The sequence below is a fragment of the Culex quinquefasciatus genome, chromosome 2, assembly GCF_015732765.1.
Source record: "Culex quinquefasciatus strain JHB chromosome 2, VPISU_Cqui_1.0_pri_paternal, whole genome shotgun sequence".
NCBI classification, from domain to species: domain Eukaryota; kingdom Metazoa; phylum Arthropoda; class Insecta; order Diptera; family Culicidae; genus Culex; species Culex quinquefasciatus.
This window is the reverse complement of record NC_051862.1, coordinates 101,914,758-101,938,332: the sequence shown is the minus strand read 5'-3', so window position 1 is coordinate 101,938,332 and position 23,575 is coordinate 101,914,758.

Below are 23,575 nucleotides of genomic sequence, written 5' to 3'. Positions count from 1 at the left end.
TGTCAAGAGCTTGATTTCACTCAGCTCCTTGAGGTTGGTGTACCCCTTGGGGAACGTAACAATGTTCGGGGTTTCCGCCGATGAGGCGAACTCTCCTTTTCTCTTGATGGCATGCACCTCTGAGATACACAGCATTTTGATCCCAAACGGAGTCAGCTTGTAACTTGGCTTGGTTGTGTACGACAACATTACACTCCTCAGCTTGCCGAAGCTCATATTTTTTACCACCAGAGGTGGCCACTGGCACCGGTGGGACGCTTCCTTTCCCGGCTGGGTTACCATTGTTGTTGTTGTTGTTATTCTCCACCAGCGGGCTAAACTTGTTATTGTTGAGGAGCTGTTCCTCGTTGCCATTTCTGACGTCGGCTCCGTCGTCACTTGTCTTCTTCCGCTTCCGCGTGCCGCCAACGGGAAGAAACTCGTCGTCGGAGGAGTCTTCCACCTCCATCCACAGACACTTTGCGCGCAGCAACAACAGAAGAAAAACGCGTCCACCACGTTGAGCTGTCAAAGGGAAGATTCAATGTTACGTCATTTGTAAAATTACACGATCCAAACGATCGTGGTCGTGTAAAATAACACGCAATGCAATGTAGGTTGAAAAAAACCTATTGGTAATGATAAACTCTTATTGGCTGAAATAAAACATTGTTGTTTTGAATTATTTTGATTATTTTTATTGCAGGTCATTATTCATTCGCACTCAAAACATTGTGTACATTGATTATCAGTTTAAATCCACTTGTATTGTCTATTCGATTTTTCACCAGAAACCTCGCTGCTTTGACGATAAAAAAAATATATCCTCTTCCGGCATTCAATTAGCATTTGTTCAGGTGTGTTGGACCGTGTGTCCGAGCGGGATATCTGTGATATTAAGCACTGGTTTATGATAACACGTTCACTTTAGTTTCAACTACTTTTTATTTAGTTTTGACTGACTGACACAAGCACAATCCCATGCACAAGACTATTGACTGCACAACACAAGAAGCTCTGACTATCGAGAAATTAAAAGTGAGAGTGTGTGCGTGCAACATGGAGTTAAACTTTTCGAAGTGCCATGGGAACCTTCACAGCAACTGCACAGAAAGTTTAACTCCATGTTGCACACACTCTCACTTTTAATTTCTCGATTGACTGCACAACACAAGAAGCAAGAAGCTCTGGTCGTTAAATACTTAGATCACTGAACTGTGATCTACCAGTGTCCTACGTCGCGGTCGAAAAATGTTATACAAAACATCAGGTGTCAAGCGTTACCGCTACCTGAATGTTTTGTATAACACAACGCGTGTGCTAGACCATTTACCGTTGTCGTGAACTTGACATTGTTCGTGACAAACAATAACTGTAGTCTATGTGTAGTAGGTAAGCGACTTAGGGTCGCTACACAGGTCACACTACTGGCTAATGACCAAGCTTCCCTGCACCGTGCGGTACACGCGGTTCACATGTACCTCGGTTTTGCTTTGCGCCTGCTTTGTTCGGTTTACACCCGTACCCGACTCTCTCGAGCCGAGGGTATTTTGGTTCAACGTACCAGCGCACCACGACAATCTCGGCTCGTCGCCTCGGTTGTTTGTCTGGCACTCACCCGAGGCATGAACCCAGCGTATGTACCAAGGTGCTTCACTCGGTACGAGCCGAGGTACGTGCCGTGGTGAAGGCCAACTCGCTGCATATTATCCGCGCACCACCAAACCGAAGTGCGCATCACAAAAACAAAAATGTAGCGTTAGCGTGTACATCAGCCTGTGGCGCAACAGCTTTGACAGGTTGCGCTCGTATTTTGATTTTTGTCTGCTTGCATAATACTCGCCCGCTCTCTACAGCGCCGACCGACCACTCAGCCAACTCAGCTTCCGAACAGTTTTTCCAACGGTGCACAAAAAAGGGGCTCCTGGATTAAGAAGGGTAAAATTAGATCTGGATCACCCACTCTGCTTGATCGCACACTTACGTTGCGTCCGTGTGGATCATAAGATCTATTTCATGTGTTTTCCTCATCACTTTGAATAGTTCAAGACAGTGGGACAAATTCATGAGCAAAACACTTGAAAAGCTTGAGCCAGCCAAATGAAAATAACATGTCAAAAAATACCAAAAAGTCAATCGCTCAAACACTTGGATTCGATAGTGGTTTGGATTGATGTTGAAACACAAACCAATTAGATCTATAATGTGGCTTTATTAAATCATTCATGTGTTTGGGCACTTGAATAAAAAGTGTGCCGTATTTTCAGTGCGGTTTTTGCTCCGCGGAAATTGGATCCGTTATCGGAGTGGATTTCTCGGGGGAGTCCTCGACGACCTACGAAGCGTTTCAGAGCTGCGAGAAAAGTCTCTGTACTCATATCTGAAACGATTTCCAAATGTACGGCTCGAGTGACCATAAAAACAAACACCGAGATGTAAGCTTTTACGATCTTGGGCTTGTATCGACCTTCCTTGACATATACTGGACCTGCGTAATCCACACCTGTGACCTCGAACGGCAGAGCTTGGTTGACACGATATGCAGGCAGATTTCCCACCAACTGACTTGCGACCTTCGGGCGAGCCTGAAAACACGTGACGCAACGATGAGTGATTCTGCGAACTGACGACCTTCCGTCGATCGGCCAAAATCTTGTCCTCGAAGCAGCGATCAGACTCTTGGGACCTGCATGCAAATTTTCTTCATGGTAAGCGCGAATCAAAAGGTCAACTACAGGGTGTTTCGGCAAAATATAAGGGTGTTTGGAGTGAAACAACAGCGAGGATTGCCGAAGCCGACCTCCAACTCTCAAGATACCGTCCTGGTAAAACAGGTGCAAACCTGCAATCTTCTTGCACGGTTCGTCATTCTGAACATGGTGGATTTCGTTATTGAGTGCTTCGTGCTGGACTATCTGTACGATCAGTACCAGCGAAGCGTGCAACTCAGGAATCGTTGGGTGGATCATGAACACTCGACAAGACGGATCTTTTTGACGACAATTTTGGATGAAACGCTGCACGTATGCCATCACACGCTGCAGCTTTCTGAACGAACTGAACTTGGTAAACACCGGAAGCTGGTTTTCATTGAACACAGGGGTTGCAATGATCGGATCAAGTTTCAACTCGGGGAGTTCATCATCGGGAATTTCCGGGGGGGATTTCCTCATCGTAAACTTCGATTCTCAGGAAGAATGGGCCTTCCCAGAACTCGGACTTTGACATGAGAGCCTCGGGAAGCATGCCTCTGGAAACAATATCGGCCGGGTTGTCCTTTGACCTGACATATTTCCAGATAAACCCTGCGGTGAGCTCAAGAATCTTGGCAACTCTGTTCCGGACGAACACATCGAGCTTCGCCAAGGACTTCTTAAGCCACGCGAGGACAACCTGACTGTCAGTCCAAAGTACGACTTGGGTTACCTTAAACTTGACAGTCTCGAGAACTCTAACCATCATGCGAGCCAACAGTTCACACGCTATCAACTCTTTGCGGTGAATGTTGAGATCTTTCTTGGGCGAACAAACTCTGGATTTGCTGCAGAGGAGGCGAAGTTGAGCTCTACCGTCAGACAAGATGCATCGGACGTAAATGTTTACACCGAAAGCAACAACGGAAGCGTCGGAAAATCCATGAAGCTCAATCGCGACAGTTGACGGGCTGATAACATAGCGTGGAATCCGAATTTCACTAACCTTGGGGAGGGCTCTACGGAAACACAACCACGACGCCAGAAGATCTCCTTCGACCTTGGCGTCCCATGGCAACTTAATCAACCACAACTTCTGCATGTAAAGCTTCGCAACAACAATCACGGGGGATAGAAATCCGATGGGATCGAACAACCTACCGATTTCGGAGAAAATACTTCGCTTGGTGAATTCGGTGACATCTTACGGAAGACGCACCACGAACATAAATTCGTCAGACTGGGGACACCATGTCAGACCCAGTGCCTTGTCGACCTCGTTTTCTTGATCGAGGCAAACAAGTTTCCCGCGATCAGTTTCGGGAACACTACTCAACACTTCCAATTCGAGCTCCATTTGTGGTCACGAAAACCTCCAGATTCGACAGTCGACAGTCGAGAACAGAACACTGATGAAGTCTGCAAGTAATAGACGAAATACGTATCTGTCAAGATATTAAAAATATATAGTGGAATTAAAAGGAACAACTCGTCTCTTTGTATTCATAATAACAATCATCACGAACCACATTGGCTGCTAGAGGAAACTCATCTCATTCATCCTGACACAACTGAACTAGACATCTGGTCGAGAGGAACGGGGCAGCTGCTGTACCGTAAGTTACCGTCTGTAACTCCAGCACGCGGACCGGCTTTGAAGAGTCACTTCTCCACAGAATTCGCTGGAACCTCGTCTGAGACGAGTCGATAAGCACTTGTCGATAATTTTTTTCAATATCGGCAGTGAATGCAATGGGGTGTTTACGAAATCTGAGGAGAATACTGAACAAATCACTTTGGACTGGATTTCCAACGCGGAGGACCTCGTTGAGCGACTTCGCCGTAGAACCTTGCTTGGCCGACGCGTCGAACACTACTCGCAGTTTCGTGGTCGAGCTCGTCGGCCTCAGGACGGCGTGGTGGGGCATGTAGTACCGATGCTGGTCTACATCTTTGGACTCATCGACCTCACGACAATGACCAAGGGTTTCATACTCATCAATGAACTTAGCATACTGCTGCTTCAGACTTGGTTCTCTGTTAAGACGGCGCTCCAACAGCAGGAACCGACGAAGAGCGAGCGAACGGTTGTCTGGCAACTGCACCGGACTTAGTATAACATCGATGTCATTAATTATTTAGAAACATAATATAGTTGTTAGAGATAAACTTTGATCTTTAAATTACTTTAATATCACATCATATGCGCCAATCCTTACCGCTCGGCGGCGCACAACCCTGTCACATCTTCTCGAAACGGCAATCTAACAACAAATTGACCTGACGGTAAACGACAATGCGTTTCCACGAACAACTTCTCACATTCATCAATATACACCCAATCGGCGGTCGCATGATTGTGATACATGGCGGCATGAAAGTATATCAGAATCTGCATGAAATCTGTCCTCATGCATTTTGATATAGGGTTATGACATTTTTGCCCGTTACCGACAATTATCGACATTACCGACGGCTGATTGATTGTATTGCAGAAAAGAATCTTGACAGAACGAGGATTGAACCATGAACTAGGTTGCTGAGCCGACACGCTACCACCGCGCCATGGACGCTTGATGAATTGAGAGGGACAGAGCGCGAACATAATGTTCTCTCTGGAGTGTTGCTCGGGGATGCGCCAGCATCAGGCCCGTATCCAGGATTCTTCAATGGGGGGTGTTTTCCCCAATAGGGCGTTAGGGGTGTATGTGTGTGGTAGGAAGGGCGTATACAGTCAACATAGGCGTTTATTTCAGTGCCATATGTTAACGCAGTTGACAAACCTTCCTTGGGCGCTGATTTTTGATACAAAATGATGAATTGTGGTGGAATTGGTTATGGCTAGTAAAAAAATAATTTAAAGTTTTTGTCCCTTGGCTAAAATTCAAACATTTTTTGCCAAAACGTGATATTTGCTTTATATATTGTAACAGTAATGTTAAAAAATAATCTAAACATCTAAACGCACATAAGAGCGTCTGGTGCTTGGTTCGTGGCATAATCGGATCTGGACAGAACTGAAGCTCACGGGTTAGCTAGTGCACAGTTATTTGTAATCAAAACTTTATTGCTCTTGGTTTCTGTCGGTTTATTGAACTGTACTGGACGGTAATTAGACGAGAAAACTGTATCTTTCTACATCTTGAGCTGTATTTCAGAACAGGACGGTTCTGTTCTGTCTGATCTGTTCTGTACTGTGTCTCGCGGAGCAATTGCCACTTCTAGAGGAGATTCTTGTGACCAAAGCTGGTAGTTCTAGCGGGAAATAAATACAAATGACTCTATTCAGCTGTAGTACACACACAATATTCAATTCCCTTAATCGTGAATTCTGTTCAAGAATGTTAGAACCGCGGAGGAATTTATTCATGAGTTTGGTGCATTTAAACTACTAACATGAATATATTTATTCGTGGTTCTCACATTCATGAACAATTTTCACGATTTCGGGAATTGATTTTTTTTTGTGTTCACAGATTGATCCCCCGAAACAAAATCAATTTTTAGAGGAAATCAACACAATTTGGTTATTACCGTTTTATGGATTTTTTTTTATTTTTCAAAAACGTCATAAGGTTATTGTTCGTATTTTAAGGAACAAGTTTGCCGAAGACAACATCGAGTTACATTTACATCGAGTTCGAGAAAATTTTTGACGATTTTGAAAAAAAAAACCAAATTTACGAATTCATAAACATAGAGTTACCGGATATGCTTACAAGATTTGTATCAGTGTTATTTATAACATTTTTCTCGCAATTTTTTTAATAATATTAAATTTTGGAAACTTATGATTGCAAAACGACTGGACAGGTGTATTGAACATGTTAAAACTGTGGCCTGTAATTTCATTTTTTTTAACTTTTTTATTTTTTTGCTCCCCTTGACTTTTGTCAGAGTCGAGGGACATAAACTTAAAAAAACAACGGCCTAAGTTAAAATAAAAATCGCAGGTGATACTTGGCACCATGAAAAGAGGTTTATTCTCAAAACTTTTCGAGGTTGAAATATTTCGTCGAGGAGTTTAATGCATCTTTTTATTTTGAAGATTGTTTTAATTATAAATGATAACTCTTCAGAAAAGTCGCTAAAAGTCGATGGATTTATTTACATATCAATCCAAAAAACATCTAAATCATTTGAAATTAAATCACATGTAAGTTGAAAAAAATGCTTGAAACAGTTTTCAATTGGGTACTAAAGCCCTTTGTCAATTTTTATGTACAACGGTAAAAAACACCATTAAAAACCATTTCTGATCACTTTTTTTCATTTTAATGCAAAAAATTTCTATGACAAGACAACATTTTTTCGATGGATCAACTATGGTTCCCTTGGAACGAGCTGTCAAGTAGGAGCTTTTCTGTCAAGAAGGACCGCGAGGTTCATTTTTCAAAATTGATTTAAAAATCCATTTTAAACTCTTTGTGGTCATACAAAGGGTCATTGTACTCAGAAAAATAAGCTTTATCGCTGCAAACAATAATATCAGCAATCTAAGCTTCATTTTAGGACCCAATTGCTTAAAATGCTCAATGCACCAATCGAAGATCTGTAGACATCATTCAATTCAGCGTCCAACGAAGCTGTCGGCCATCATTGCTAGTACCAACCACTAGTGTCTTCCTTTTCCTAAGTGTTTGAGTACGGCACGGAGCGACGGCGCCGGATTCCCATATTTACACTTAGAATTTTAGAGCGCCCGCCGCGGGATTCGAACCTGCAACCTCTGGATTGTGAGTCCAGTGCGCGGTCCGATTGATCCACATGGGCGGGACGCAATTCAGCGTCCAACTTCTTTTAATAATAACAGTCGAGTTTTGCTCTATTAATTTTTGTTTCAAAGACATGCTCAATAAAAAAAGAGGTTTTTTTGGAAAATTGACGAAAATCGCAAAACTTTGGGGCGGTGCCGTGTTTTAATAGATCAATAGCCCCACTAAATTTGAGCATAATTTGAAAAATTCGATTTCGAATTTATTGATTTTCGTTTACAGTTGAGGCTAAATGCCCCTAATTTTGAACACCAATAGAACGTTCTCAAACCTAATTTACCAACATTTTAGCTTTTTTTTTTAAATAAATTGATTGATTCGTCCGTACAGGTTTCCATAGAAACTTCGAAGCTGCCCATACAAAGGCTTAGGGGCATTTTACGCGGCACACCACTCGAAATCGATTTTGCTGAATTTGAATTGAGAATTGAAATTTTCTCTTGGCGTTAACTACCGTCAGTGGGGGTGACATTGGGTCTGGGGGGTGAGATTGGGTCAAAGTGATTTTTTACGGATTTTACCATTTCTCAGATTCTTTTCAATGAAACTGAATTCTGTTAAAAGGGTTGTGTAGGGGACATCTTAAGATGACTTCGCTGAAAAAAATTCGTTCCTAGAACATATCCTGTTATTTTGGCAGATGTCTAAAGTTGGGGTACGTTTTTGGCCAAAAATGACCTCTCGAAAAATCATTTTTCTAATATTTTTGTTAGAATCGCTCGAAAACTACCCAAGTGTTTGAAAATCTCCACTTCAAACATTGTAGCGTGTCAATACGATTCCCTCGAACAAGAAACGCTGTTGGATGACTTGTTTTTACCATATCTTTGTATTTCAGCATCATTTTAGTTTCATTTGACCCAATGTCACCCCCTCTAAGGGGTGAGATTGGGTCAATTTTCAAACAATTGGCATTTAAGGTAGTGTTCATCAAAATCGACCATATATTGGGAAAATGTTAGTAAACTATCTAAGAACATATCTGAGCAGTTCTCTAGGATTTCGGTCATTCGATTTTTTTTGTATTTTTTAATCCGACTGAAACTTTTTTGGTGCCTTCGGTATGCCCAAAGAAGCCATTTTGCATCATTAGTTTGTCCATATAATTTTCCATACAAATTCGGCAGCTGTCCATACAAAAATGATGTATGAAAATTCAAAAATCTGTATCTTTTGAAGGAATTTTTTGATCGATTTGGTGTCTTCGGCAAAGTTGTAGGTATGGATACGGACTACACTGGAAAAAAATAATACACGGTAAAAAAAATTTGGTGATTTTTTTATTTAACTTTTTATCACTAAAACTTGATTTACAAAAAACACTATTTTTAATTTTTTTTATTTTTTGATATGTTTTAGAAGGCACAAAATGCCAACTTTTCAGAAATTTCCAGGTTGTGCAAAAAATCACTGACCGAGTTATGAATTTTTTAATCAATACTGATTTTTTCAAAAAATCGAAATTTTGGTCGTAAAAATTTTTCAACTTCATTTTTCGATGTAAAATCAAATTTGCAATCAAAAAGTACTTTACTGAAATTTTGATAAAGTGCACCGTTTTCAAGTTATAGCCATATTTAAGTGACTTTTTTGAAAATAGTCGCAGTTTTTCATTTTTTTAAATTAGTGCACATGTTTGCCCAGTTTTGAAAAAAATATTTTTGAAAAGCTGAGAAAATTCTCTATATTTTGCTTATTTGGACTTTGTTGATACGACCTTTAGTTGCTGAGATATTGCAATGCAAAGGTTTAAAAACAGGAAAATTGATGTTTTCTAAGTTTCACCCAAACAACCCACCATTTTCTATCGTCAATATCTCAGCAACTAATGGTCCGATTTTCAATGTTAATATATGAAACATTTGTGAAATTTTCCGATCTCTTCGAAAAAAATATATAAAAATATATAAAAATAAAAAATATCACAAAGGCCAAACATTCAATATTACGCCCTTTTAAAATGTTTGTCTTGATTTGAAAATTCCAAAAATATTTTTTTCGAAAAGATCGGAAAATTTCACAATTGTTTCATATATTAACATTGAAAATCGGACCATTAGTTGCTGAGATATTGACGATAGAAAATGGTGGGTTGTTTGGGTGAAGCTTAGAAAACATCAATTTTCCTGTTTTTAAACCTTTGCATTGCAATATCTCAGCAACTAAAGGTCGTATCAACATAGTCCGAATAAGCAAAATATAGAGAATTTTCTCAGCTTTTCAAAATATTTTTTCAAAACTGGGCAAACATGTGCACTAATTTAAAAATGAAAAACTGCGACTATTTTCAAAAAGTCACTTAAATATGGCTATAACTTGAAAACGGTGCACTTTATCAAAATTTTAGTAAAGTACTTTTGATTGCAAATTTGATTTTACATCGAAAAATGAAGTTGAAAATTTTACGACCAAAATTTCGATTTTTGAAAAATCAGTATTGATTAAAAATTCATAACTCGGTCAGTGATTTTTGCACAACCTGGAAATTTCTGAAAAGTTGGCATTTTATGTCTTCTAAAACATATCAAAAATAAAAAAATTAAAAATAGTGTTTTTTGTAAATCAAGTTTTAGTGATAAAAGTTAAATAAAAAATCACCAAATTTTTTTACCGTGTATTATTTTTCCAGTGTAGTCCGTATCCATACCTACAACTTTGCCGAAGACACCAAATCGATCAAAAATTCCTTCAAAAGATACAGATTTTTGAATTTTCATACATCATTTTTGTATGGACAGCTGCCGAATTTGTATGGAAAATTATATGGACAAACTAATGATGCAAAATGGCTTCTTTGGGCATACCGAAGGCACCAAAAAAGTTTCAGCCGGATTAAAAAATACAAAAATTAAAATTGAAGAAAAAAGACCGATTTCGTAGAGAATTGCTCATCTACGTTAAAAGATTTTCGATGTTATTTAAATTGTTTTTGTTATTAAGAAATTTCGAGAGGTGTTTCGTTTTTTGACCCATAGTCACCCCCACTGACGGTATCTAAGTTTTTTTTTCAATAATTTTTGATAAGGGTGTTTCTAGTTAGAGTTTAGTTATTCTCTGGGCGTCAACGATAATAGTTTTTTCAAAATTATTCTATGAGGGTTTGTTTATTAAGAGTTAATTTTTGATTTGGGCGTCAGCGTTCAAAGTTTTTTATGAAGGCGTATTTAGTGAGAGTTGAATTTTTTTGCTTGGCGTCAACGATCAATGTCGTTTTTTAAATATTTTTATGAGGGCGTATTTAGTGAGAGTTGAATTTTTTTTCTTGGCGTCAGCGATCAATATCGTTTTTTAAATATTTTTATGAGGGCGTATTTAGTAAGAGTTGAGTTTTTTTATTGGCTTCAACGATCAAAGTTTTTTTTTAAATATTTTTATGAGGGCGTATTTAGTAAGAGCTGAATTTTTTTCTTGGCGTCAGCGATCAAAGTTTTTTTAAAATATTTTTATGAGGGCGTATTTAGTGAGAGTTGAGTTTTTTTTCTTGGCGTCAGCGATCAATGTCATTTTTTAAATATTTTTATGAGGGCGTATTTAGTGAGAGTTGAGTTTTTTTATTGGCTTCAACGATCAAAGTTTTTTTTTAAATATTTTTATGAGGGCGTATTTAGTAAGAGCTGAATTTTTTTCTTGGCGTCAGCGATCAAAGTTTTTTTTAAATATTTTTATGAGGGCGTATTTAGTGAGAGTTCAGTTATTTTCTTGGCTTCAACGATCAAAGTTTTTTTTTAAAATATTTTTTATGAGGGCGTATTTAGTGAGAGTTGAGTTTTTTTTCTTGGCGTCAGCGATCAATGTCATTTTTTAAATATTTTTATGAGGGCGTATTTAGTGAGAGTTGAGTTTTTTTATTGGCTTCAACGATCAAAGTTTCTTTTAAATATTTTTATGAGGGCGTATTTAGAAAGAGCTGATTTTTTTTCTTGGCGTCAGCGATCAAAGTTTTTTTTTTAATATTTTTATGAGGGCGTATTTAGTGAGAGTTGAATTTTTTGCTTGGCGTCAACGATCAATGTCGTTTTTTAAATATTTTTATGAGGGCGTATTTAGTGAGAGTTGAATTTTTTTTCTTGGCGTCAGCGATCAATATCGTTTTTTAAATATTTTTATGAGGGCGTATTTAGTAAGAGTTGAGTTTTTTTATTGGCTTCAACGATCAAAGTTTTTTTTAAATATTTTTATGAGGGCGTATTTATTAAGAGTTGAGTTTTTTTCTTGGCGTCAACGATCAATGTCGTTTTTTAAATATTTTTATGAGGGCGTATTTAGTAAGAGTTGAGTTTTTTTTTGGTTCAACGATCAAAGATTTTTTAAAATATTTTTATGAGGACGTATTTAGTAAGAGCTGGGTTTTTTTTCATGGCGTCAACGATCAAAGTTTTTTTTAAATATTTTTATGAGGGCGTATTTAGTAAGAGTTGAGTTTTTTTCTTGGCGTCAGCGATCAAAGTTTTTTTTAATATTTTTATGAGGGCGTATTTAGTGAGAGTTGATTTTTTTTTTCTTGGCGTCAACGATCAATGTCGTTTTTTAAATATTTTTATGAGGGCGTATTTAGTGAGAGTTGAATTTTTTTGCTTGGCGTCAACGATCAATGTCGTTTTTTAAATATTTTTATGAGGGCGTATTTAGTGAGATTTGATTTTTTTTGCTTAGCGTCAACGATCAATGTCGTTTTTTAAATATTTTTATGAGGGCGTATTTAGTAAGAGTTGAGTTATTTTCTTGGCTTCAACGATCAAAGTTTTTTTTTAAATATTTTTATGAGGGCGTATTTAAAGAGAGTTGAGTTTTTTTTCTTGGCGTCAACGATCAATGTCGATCTTTTAATATTTTTATGAGGGTGTGTTTAGTAAGAGTTGAGTTTTTTTTATTGGCTTCAACGATCAAAGTTTTTTTTTAAATATTTTTATGAGGGCGTATTTAGTAAGAGCTGATTTTTTTTTCTTGGCGTCAGCGATCAAAGTTTTTTTTTTAATATTTTTATGAGAGCGTATTTAGTGAGAGTTGAGTTTTTTTTTATTGGCTTCAACGATCAAAGTTTCTTTTAAATATTTTTATGAGGGCGTATTTAGAAAGAGCTGATTTTTTTTCTTGGCGTCAGCGATCAAAGTTTTTTTTATATTTTTATGAGGGCGTATTTAGTGAGAGTTGAATTTTTTTGCTTGGCGTCAACGATCAATGTCGTTTTTTAAATATTTTTATGAGGGCGTATTTAGAGAGAGTTGAGTTATTTTCTTGGCTTTAACGATCAAAGTTTTTTTTTAAATATTTTTATGAGGGCGTATTTAGTGAGAGTTGAGTTTTTTTTCTTGGCGTCAGCGATCAAAGTTTTTTTTAAAATATTTTTATGAGGGCATATTTAGTGAGAGTTGAATTTTTTTTCTTGGCGTCAACGATCAATGTCGTTTTTTAAATATTTTTATGAGGGCGTATTTAGTGAGAGTTGACTTATTTTCTTGGCTTCAACGATCAAAGTTTTTTTTTAATATTTTTTATGAGGGCGTATTTAGTGAGAGTTGAGTTTTTTTTCTTGGCGTCAGCGATCAATATCGTTTTTTAAATATTTTTATGAGGGCGTATTTAGTGAGAGCTGAGTTTTTTTTATTGGCTTCAACGATCAAAGTTTCTTTAAATATTTTTATGAGGGCGTTTTTAGAAAGAGCTGATTTTTTTTCTTGGCGTCAGCGATCAAAGTTTTTTTTTAATATTTTTATGAGGGCGTATTTAGCGAGAGTTGAATTTTTTTGCTTAGCGTCAACGATCAATGTCGTTTTTTAAATATTTTTATGAGGGCGTATTTAGTGAGAGTTGAGTTTTTTTTCTTGGCGTCAGCGATCAAAGTTTTTTTTAAATATTTTTATGAGGGCGTATTTAAAGAGAGTTGAGTTTTTTTTCTTGGCGTCAACGATCAATGTCGTTCTTTTAATATTTTTATGAGGGCGTGTTTAGTAAGAGTTGAGTTTTTTTTATTGGCTTCAACGATCAAAGTTTTTTTTAAATATTTTTATGAGGGCGTATCTAGTGAAAGTTGAGTTTTTCTATGGGAATTAGCGATCAAAGTCCTTTTTAAACATGTTTATGATGGCGTATCTAGTGATAGTGATGTTTTTCTTTAAGTGTTAGTTTTGTAGAAGGCTTCATCCATCTACATCACTTTTTTTTAATGTCTATAATTTTCTATGAGGGCGTATCTAGAGTCTAGATGTGGATGATCAAAAAAAATGGCGGCCCTTCGGGCCGTGTTTTTTTGGGGCGTTAGGGGTGTAAGCCATTTTTTCCATGGGGGGTGTTGAACACCCATAACACTCCCCTTAGATACGGCCCTGGCCAGCATTATATGTGTTGGTGAGAACTGCAGATCGCGGACATGTTTACACGCGGGCAAAATTGAGCTATGAGCTTGCTGCAAAAACTGTTATAAAATGTAACATTTTCTGTAGCAAATCAACTGTTGCAGATTTTGAGCTATATATTGTAACCGTTGGTCACAATCCTTAACGAATTCATGCTTCGCTTCAGTATTTTTATTACACATTCACCACACTTGACAGTTGGAAAGGGGTGAAGCGTGCCGCTGTAAGTGAAGCCGATGTCCATCTATTTCCCGATGGGGCAGCATGGCAGCGCCCATGCGACAGAGCGGGAAAATGGATGGGGAAATCCTGGACTTGGGATCAACAATAAAAGCGCCGATCTGGGGAGAATCGGCCTCTTTTAATCTACAGGCGTCCGAGTGGACAGTTCGCGCTCGTTGGAGTGAAGGTTGCCAATTGCCTTCACGCGGAAGTGCGGGACCAGGAGGTTCCATGAGCGCGCGTTCACCCGGATTGGTCGGCCTAGGCAGTGTAAGTCGCGTCGCGCTCTGCCTACGTCTAATCGTCGTAGGACCACCCCGTCGTCTGGCGCCTCCCCGCGCCATAACCGTAAAGGACGACAACCCTCAGGCCGCTGGCCTTCATCGTCAAGGAGGGACCCCTCTCGGCACGCTCGAATCGGTGGACTCCGGAGCGTGCCGATTCGTCAAGGAGGGAAGACGCCTGCCCGATCGAAGCCAGCAACGCCCGCTGGTCGTCCAGAACAACATCCGGCAAAGGAGTCCGGAGAAGAACCGCTGCACCGGCGACGAAGACCGGATCAAGCATCCTGTCGCAGACGCAACCGTCAGCCAGCAATCGACCCCCCCCCCCCCAGTGGGACCGACGCCGCAGAGTGGAGCTGGAGCTCCTCTGCCGGCCCGTAACATCGCCGGAGCGCGATCATCGGCTGAGCTTGTAACGGTACGTTAGCCCCCAACAACCCACACTAAACACACCCACACCCACACTTACAGAAACAATAATAAAGTGCTGCAAGTGAAAATTGAATCCGTCGTGTTTTTCTGTTCGATCCCCATCTCCCTTGAATCACCTAGTAGTTTGCCGACCCTGGGATTACCCAAGTCGAGTCTCGTGCTTACGCTGGCCAAGCCATTAGTTTCAATATTTCCTTTGGGTGTATGAGGGTGGGGGCGTTGGATCGGCAAGATCCTCGACCTCCCAAAACATGGAAATCGTTTGATTCAGCACATCCAACGAAGCGTTGTTCGCGATGTGTGAATGGTTCACAGAATTCTCAATTTCTCCGGAAAATAACCAGCCGAAATTAGTTTCGCGCAACTCTGGCAGACCGTCTGCCAGGTGCAGCTGTGCTGACTTAAGGGGTTACATACATGTAGAAAATCACAAAATTTCATATTACAGAAAATTTATTGAATCCACTAAAAAGATGATTTTCAATCACTCCTGAAAGTTTCATGATATATGATTAAACTAAGTTAGAGACGATTTTAAGCTCAACATTTTGCCGTGCGCAAAGCGGACTGTCAAACTTTCTGAGCGTTTTTCTCGAAACACCGAGTTGATTTACGGGTGCCACGATATCTCGAGATGGGATGGACCAAATTGGCTGAAATTCGGAGTGAAGACTCTGGAGACATGTCCCTTGTGCATGACGAAGCCCGATTTTGAAATCTTGCTTTTTAAAAAAATACAAAAATCAAAAACTGTTGATTTTTTATATGAAAAACATAAAAATATTTTTATCTTTTTTAACAAATAAGTTTTTCGAAAATCGGCCTTCGTCATGCACACAGGACCGGTTTAACGAGTCTCCACCAAAATTTTGAGCCGATTCGGTCAAGGCAGTGCTAAGATATCGTGGCACCCGTTTTTTGAAACTGCTATCTTCAAATAGCTATATCTCGGCAATGATACAACCAAATGTCTTCTAATTTGTTTTGATAATAGATAAAAATGAATATTTTAATGCCTTGAAAACAGATTATAAATAAAATTAATCGTGAGCTCACACCTCACCTTTGACTTTTTTTCGATTTACATGTATGTAACCTCTTAAGCAGGCTGAAAAACATGGGGCACCAATCAACATATCAATTCTCTCGGGGACATTGAACTCTGGATCCGCAAGTTGAATTCCTACCGGGATCGGCCAGGATGAAACATTAATCTTCGACCCGGGAATGATTTCAGTCACTTTTGGAACCACCAGACATGTGATACTGGCGGCGAAGGCCGAGTATCTCGAATGAACGGTAACCCTGACTTTTTTCCTAGCATACATCTTTGACCCACCTACACCAGCGATCGGAACGTACATCGACTCACGAGGGGCCTTCAACTTGTCGGCTATCCTCTTGGAGAGAAAGTTCACTTGCGAGCCACTATCAAGAAGCGCACGGCAAGGAACGGGATCTCCATCGTTCTCGATCATGACGAGAGCCGTCAGCAATATCACAGTTTTCAAACTCTGAGAATGGTTGGATGAACATGAAGAGTTGAGAGGGGTTTGCTGCTGCAGGTTCTGACTCAGTGTAGTGGACGGGGGAATGTTAGGAGATTGAGACTGGGGTGTTGTGGGGTTCATTACTTGGAGGCTTGGGGTTGGTCTTAAGCTTTGAGCTTTGGAGAAAGAGTCGTTATGGAGCAAGGTGTGATGATTCTTGTGGCAAGTCTGACATTTCAGGTTGCTGGAGCAACTAGAAAGTCGATGACCAGCTCGGAGGCAGTCAAAACATACCTTCAACTCACTAACTTTGGCATTGCGCTCCGGAACTGTCATCGCCAGCAACTGCGAACATTCAAAGTGACGGTGATCCGCCCCACAAACCAGACATGACTTGGCGACCTTTGCAGATGTGGCAGTATGGAATTTTGGGGTTGGTTTGGGGCAAAATGGCTTGGTGGCGCTTTGCTCCTTTGCTGAGCTCAAGACGCGCGAATTTTGGGAACGTTCAAGGACATGGCACTCGGTTTTCAGAAATTGCAATGTTTGGTTAAAGTCTGGGAACTCACCTTGTTTCTGCGTCCTTTCCCACTGCTGTCTAGTACTATCATCTAAGCACCTTACCACTAGCTTGTTAATGATAAGTCTTGACAGCCTGTCGACGATGAGTCCTTGGTGCTGCAATCCGACGACGTGGCGATCACAGGCTTTGGTGAGCGCCTGCAAGTCCTTGTGGCTTCCCTTGGTGATTGGCTTGAGCTGCAACAATCCATCGATGTGCGCCCAAGTAACCAATCAGCACTAAATAAAGTCACTGTTCAGCACTAACAGCGCATTTACACCTGCGGATAAAAGCTAAAATTTTTTGACATCTGCACTAAAAGCGCTTTTACAGCAGATTTGCAGCTGGTTTTGGACTTTATATTTCTATTTTACAGCTGGGCTCCTACTGTTGTTGTTCCACCCCTGCAAAATGTCAGTAAAAAAAATTGAGAGGCAAAAATATTGTGGTCTCTTTCCATCTCTCTCCCCTGCTCCTCTCAATTCTATTTTTGGGTTGTTTGCTACTTTGCCGACTCAGCTGACTGAGCGGGGAAGTTGAATTATTTGCTTGAACTCGCGGTGCCGATGTGATGCTGGATGTTGATGATGTTCGATGAATCCTGAGACCTTGTCCTCACGGCCATTCATGCAATTTGAACGGAACCCGTTCTGCGTTCGTTCTCATTCTTCTAAATGAACTGAACCCCCAGCGCAGGAGCCATTGGTTTGCGTTCCAAAAACAGAACGTCACTTTTTCGTGCCGTTCTCTTCAATGTTTGGAACGCGTTCTGTGAACCGCCCGTAGCCAGAGGCTCTCCATGGTGACTGTTTAACTTGAATTGACCTTCAGTCGATTGATTTCCACAGAGCTTGGTAGATCGGTGATAACATGCAAGTTCAGTGTTCAGAGGAAGCGAGTTTGAATCTCATTTATTTTTACATACAAGTTTTTTTTTTCTTTTGTGTGACGTTGGGTACCCACTTTTGGACGCCGATAGAAATGACATTTCATACAATTCAAGAAAAACCCAGCTGGGAAGGCTACACAGAAAAAAATATGTAAATTTACACAGCATGTAATTACTGTTTCTTGTGTAAACTCACTCAATGTAATGTTGAAATATGATGTAAAGAGTAAAAAGTCATGGAAATTACTCCAATGTAAATCTAAATCTAATGTAAATCATGAATCTAATGGAAACGTTGAGCATGGAAACTCAAATCTGATGAATTTCTACCAGTGTTCGGCTGCCTGTAAATTCCTATTTAATGTAAATCATATATCCAATGTATTTCTGCCAAACGTTGACTTCAAAACTACCCGAACTAAAAATAGTTATATTTGGTTCTCTTTCTATCGCTCTCATATTTCGCTGGCCCACTGCCTGTGTCTCGACCTGAGCAAGTTGATGATTTAGCCGCTCGTTCATAAAATGCGAAGATGGCTCAGTCGGCAGCGGGTAGCAGCAGTAACACCAAACATCCTACCCGTCGTCTGTTCGATTCCAGTTCAGCGTTATTCCACATGGCCGTCGACGAGAAAGCGTCCCCTACCTGTGGAACAACTTTTTAAAATCATAATTTCCTTTTGCTGCCCGCTTCACTCATTTTAAAATAGAACATAGGCCACACCCTTTTCCTACTGCAATCCAAGTCGAGCTTCTCATTTCCATTGGCCAATCAGAATTAGTTGATTTGAACTAATGTAAATTCCAAAAGTAATGTAAATTCCAAAACTAATGTAAATTTTCAAAACTAATGTAAATTTCCAATGAATATAATGTAAATTTCCAATGAATCTAATGTAAATATACATCATTTATCAAGATACCTTTTGGTACATGATAAATAATGTAAATTTACAGAAATATTTTTTTCTGTGTAGGGAGATCAAAATGATACGGGTCAAAGACAAAAATGTATCTGAATGCACCTCCAACTAAAAGGTAGTCGAAACCTTATTGTCATTGCAATTTAAAAACTTTTCCAAGTTGAAAAGCTTCAGGAAAAAAAGGGATTCGAACTAACTACCTCTGATTACTAAACCAAATTGATACCACTAAGCTGGCAGGGCTGACATGTAAAGCAGGGGTGACCAAAGTAAGGCCCGCGGGCCAAACGTGGCCCGCGAGGTCATTTTTTGTGGCCCGCGGACCCATTTTGGATGATCATGTAAAATGGCCCTTTAAGGTGAAGCCGTTGATCATTTTCAAAGATAATTGATCATCACTCTAAAATGCACTGTATTGAATTAAATTTTAGGAAATTCTGCACCAAAATGAATCAGCATGTGCCGGTTGTTGCCTTCTTGAAGCCACTGAAGGAACTTTCGATCTAAATCAAATGTGTTTCAAAATTTATATAATGTTGTGCTACAATCACTGGCGTCCTAGTTGGCAATCATTGATTAATGACGATTTCCATAACTTTGCAAGGATAATCGTTACCAAAAGGAATCAGCATGTGTAGGGCACTATTCTAAACAACTTGTAGAAGGAATTTCGTCAAAATATTGATAGGGACGCAAAATTTATATTATTGAACGAAAAATCATGGCAATGATGGAATTCTTCACGTTAAATGATTTTATAATTCCTGGAAATTAAGGTTACGTTTATGCCTATTTTAACACGTTCCGTAACTGGTTTAAATGTGGTTAAAAAGAGTAAATTATGTCAAAATTTTCATCAAACATTTATTGAAATTTTATTAAAATTGGGTACTAAAGCCCTACGTCAATTTTTATGTACAACGGTAAAAAACACGATCAAAAACCATTTCAAACAGCCGGACCCTAAGCTGACAGTTTTCGTGAGTTGCGCGTATTCACCGACAGATGGCCAGTGGGCCTCGTCGGATCCGCCCATTAATTACGCAACTCAAAATTTGCATGGGAAAATTTTTTTCGTGATGGCTTTCGCGGCACGCTCCTTTCAACTGTTCTAGACTAATATTTGGACGAGGCGTATCTTTAAACAAGTTTTTTACAAAAATGATTCCAAACTGCTTATTTTGTCGTTTTAAACCGAAACAAGGCAAACATTTTTTTTTATTAAAACTATTCGCCATTTTCAAAAATTTGTCTAGATAATATCAAAGGTCGCCATCTTAGGCCCACTGGGCCCACAAAAAGAGGTACGCTCAGTTTGTATGGGAGCTGTCAACATGCTCTCGGGCTGATTTCAAATCCCTTTTTTCAATTTTAATGCAAAAAAAAAAATGTCAAGACAACATTTTTTCGATGGATCAACTATGGTTCCCATGAAACGAGGTGTCAAGTAGGAACTTTTCTGTCAAGAAGGACCGCGAGGTTAAATTTTCCAAATTGATTTAAAAATCCATTTTAAACTCTTTGTGGTCGTACAAAGGGTCATTGTACTCAGAAAAATAAGCTTTATCGCTGTAAACAACAATATCAGCAATCTAAGCTTCATTTTAAGACCCAATTGGAGCAATAATTTTTGAAAAATCCTTAAGCAAAATTTTTAAAATAAAGATTGCACAAAATTTAAATCAAAATACACACTTTTACAAAGTTTGTGTCATCCCTTCTGAAATATATTTAAAAAATTAATTTAAAAAAATCAATTTAAATACAACTTTAAAAATAACATTATATTGGTGAAATCACGATTTCAACAATCGTGATTTCACCAATATATGAAAGATTTTTTGATTTTTATAAAAAAAATCCAATTGATTGGAGGCTTTTTTGTACAAAACTGTTTATTTTTTTTGTTTTCTAATATTTTGTTTTTAGTTTTTATTGATTTAAATTTAAAAATATTTTTTTTCTCATATGGCACGCAAGCTCATGTGAGCTTCAAATTTGGCCCGCCATTCAAAAACTTTGAGCACCCCTGATGTAAAGGGATGATTAGAAGTCAATTAAGTTTAGCTAGTCTACTTCGGTCTCATCAATGGAAAATGTTGAAGTTCAGAACTGGGTTCTCCATTCGTTTCAAAAAAGCCTACTGAACGAACGTTTCTTAGAGACGAGCGTTCGTTCTCGGAGCTGTTATTTTTCGTGTTGCTGTGTGAACTTGAACGAACGTAGAACCCGTTCAAAAGCATGACTGCTCACGGCCAAATGAGGTATGGAAGTCCAGGTTTGTTTTCAGAGCTACATAAGCAGTTTTGTTGTTAAGTTAAATGCACAAATCCTATGTAAAAGGAGCATATTCCAATCGACCATGCCACTAGGAACTTTCTCTATATTTTTCAAAACACATTTTTTTTGCGGATTCAGGATGAATTTATTATGATTTGAAAGCAATCATTCCACAGGCTCTCTTAACTTACTAAACCGTTTAATTTCATATTATTCACCGCACCGATCAGCCGTGTGTTGGAAGTTCCTCGGGAAATGCCCATGTTGGGCGTTCGAAGCCGGTTGTTGCTTTCGCGCAATGAAATCTCCGCATAAATTTGCCATTTTTCCTCCGTAACCGTAATTTCATGTCAGCTGGAGGTTACTGCAAAGGTCGTAGAAGTTTTTTTGACAAAGAACTTTGTCCTAAGGGCTCTATTCTGGTGAGGTGTCAATCCAGAAAAACGAAAAATGTCGCGCGTTACGAAAATGTTGCATGCTTGGTACTGAAGAAGAGGTCTGCGACGCAACAAGGCATTGTTGCGTCACCATTTCGAGCCAATATAAACCCCGCTCGATCAGCCCAAGGAAATCATTCTATCGCTGGACGCCGAGGAGTGAACAACAACCTGGACCTGGAAGCAGATGGCCTGGAGGCCCAGAAGCAATTGGCCGAAAAGCAGCTGGCCTGGAACAAGGAGCAGCCCAAGCGGAGACAGGCCAGCCGGAATATTCTGGCCACAAGACCCGGAGTGGCCAGAACCCTCAGGGGTGTTCCGATGGAAGGCCATACGAGACTGGACAATAGGGGTATCAAACTTCTTGGATTTTGATACTGGTGATGAAAATGGACATTTTGACAGTATTGGCAACAACCTGGAGTGGCCGGTGCCCTCAGGAGGTTCTCCCGGGAGGACATTAACAGAACCATACGATTTTGGGCAATATGGGTATCAAACTTCTTGGTTTTCAATACTGGTAATGAAAATGGCCATTTTGACAGTATTGGCCACAACCTGGAGTGGCCGGTGCCCTCAGGGAGGTTCTCCCGGAAGGACATTTACCGAACCATACGATTTTGGGCAATATTGGTATCAAAATTCATGTTTTTCAATACTGGTAATGAAAATGACCATTTTGACAGTAATGGCCACAACCTGGAGTGGCCGGTGCCCTCAGGGAGGTTCTCTCGGGAGGACATTTACCGAACCATACGATTTTTGGCAATATGGGTATCAAAATTCATGAGTTTTAATACTGGAAATGATAATGGCCATTTTGACAGTGTAGGCCACAACCTGGAGTGGCCGGTGCCCTCAGGGAGGTTCTCTCGGGAGGACATTTACCGAACCATACGATTTTTGGCAATATGGGTATCAAAATTCATGGGTTTTAATACTGGAAATGATAATGGCCATTTTGACAGTGTAGGCCACAACCTGGAGTGGCTGGTGCCCTCAGGGAGGTTCTCCCGGGAGGACATTTACCGAACCATATGATTTTGAGCAATTGTTCAAGGCTCAACTGCGATCGTTGACGATGACGATGGAATGAAAATCGTTGGCAAAAATGCTGCCTTCACGACTCCACGGCAAAACAAAACAGCCAATCAGAGAGCGGAAAGATTTTTTGCGTGGGTCAAAGCCCGCGCTTGCTTGTTCAAGGCCGATTGACCGTTGACACTTGCAAGCGAAAATTGTTAATATTCGTAAGTTTTTTTAAAATGAAAATTTTGGGGGAAGTATTTAAATTAAATTAAACGCCAAGCGTCAAAAGCTTTAAAAATGCACCAGAAGCAGTGCATGAATCATTTGAAACAATAACTCTTTCGTGAATTTTTCGTTGGCGCTGAAAAGCGCAATTTTGTTAAATTGCAGCAGAAGTTGATTCTTGTGGCCATCTTCTCGAGCGTCCATCCAAGCAGGCCTTGTTTTTCTCCTTCAACGTCGTTTTGGCAGCAATTTCACGCACACGCTGGCGTGTTTCTTCTTCTCGGAGCTCGCTCTTGATTTCCTCCAGTCGTTGATTTTTTTCCGCTGCTGCTGTTGCTGCTGCTGCTGCTACGATGTTGTCGGTTCGAACGATGACGATGGAATGAAAATCGTCAGCAAAAATGCTGCCTTCACGACTCCACGGCAAAACAAAACAGCCAATCAGAGAGCGGAAAGATTTTTTGCGTGGGTCAAAGCACGCGCTTGCTTGTTTTAAGGCCAACTGCGATCGTTTGACGTTTGACACTTGCTAGAGAAAATTGTTAATATTCGTAAGTTTTTTTTTAAATGAAAATTTAGTTTTTCTCCTTCAACGTCATCTTGGCAGCAATCTCACGCACACGCTGGCGTGTTTCTTCTTCTCGGAGCTCACTCTTGATTTCCTTCAGTCGTTGTTTTTTCCGCTGCTGCTTCTTCTGCTGCTGCTATGGTGTTGTCGGTTCGAACGATTACGATGGAATGAAAATCGTTGGCAAAAATGCTGCCTTCACGACTTCTTATCCCCACCACTGCATCAAAAAGCGAATGACGTAGGAATGGGATAACCGGCGCAAAGGGGCGGGGCATCCGTCACCATTCTAAGCCAATATAACCCCGCTCGGTCAACCCTGGGAAATCATTCTATCGTTGGACGCCGAGGAGTAAACAACAACCTGGACCTGGAAGCAGATGGCCTGGAGGCCCAGAAGCAGTTGGCCGAAAAGCAGCTAGCCCGGAGCTAGG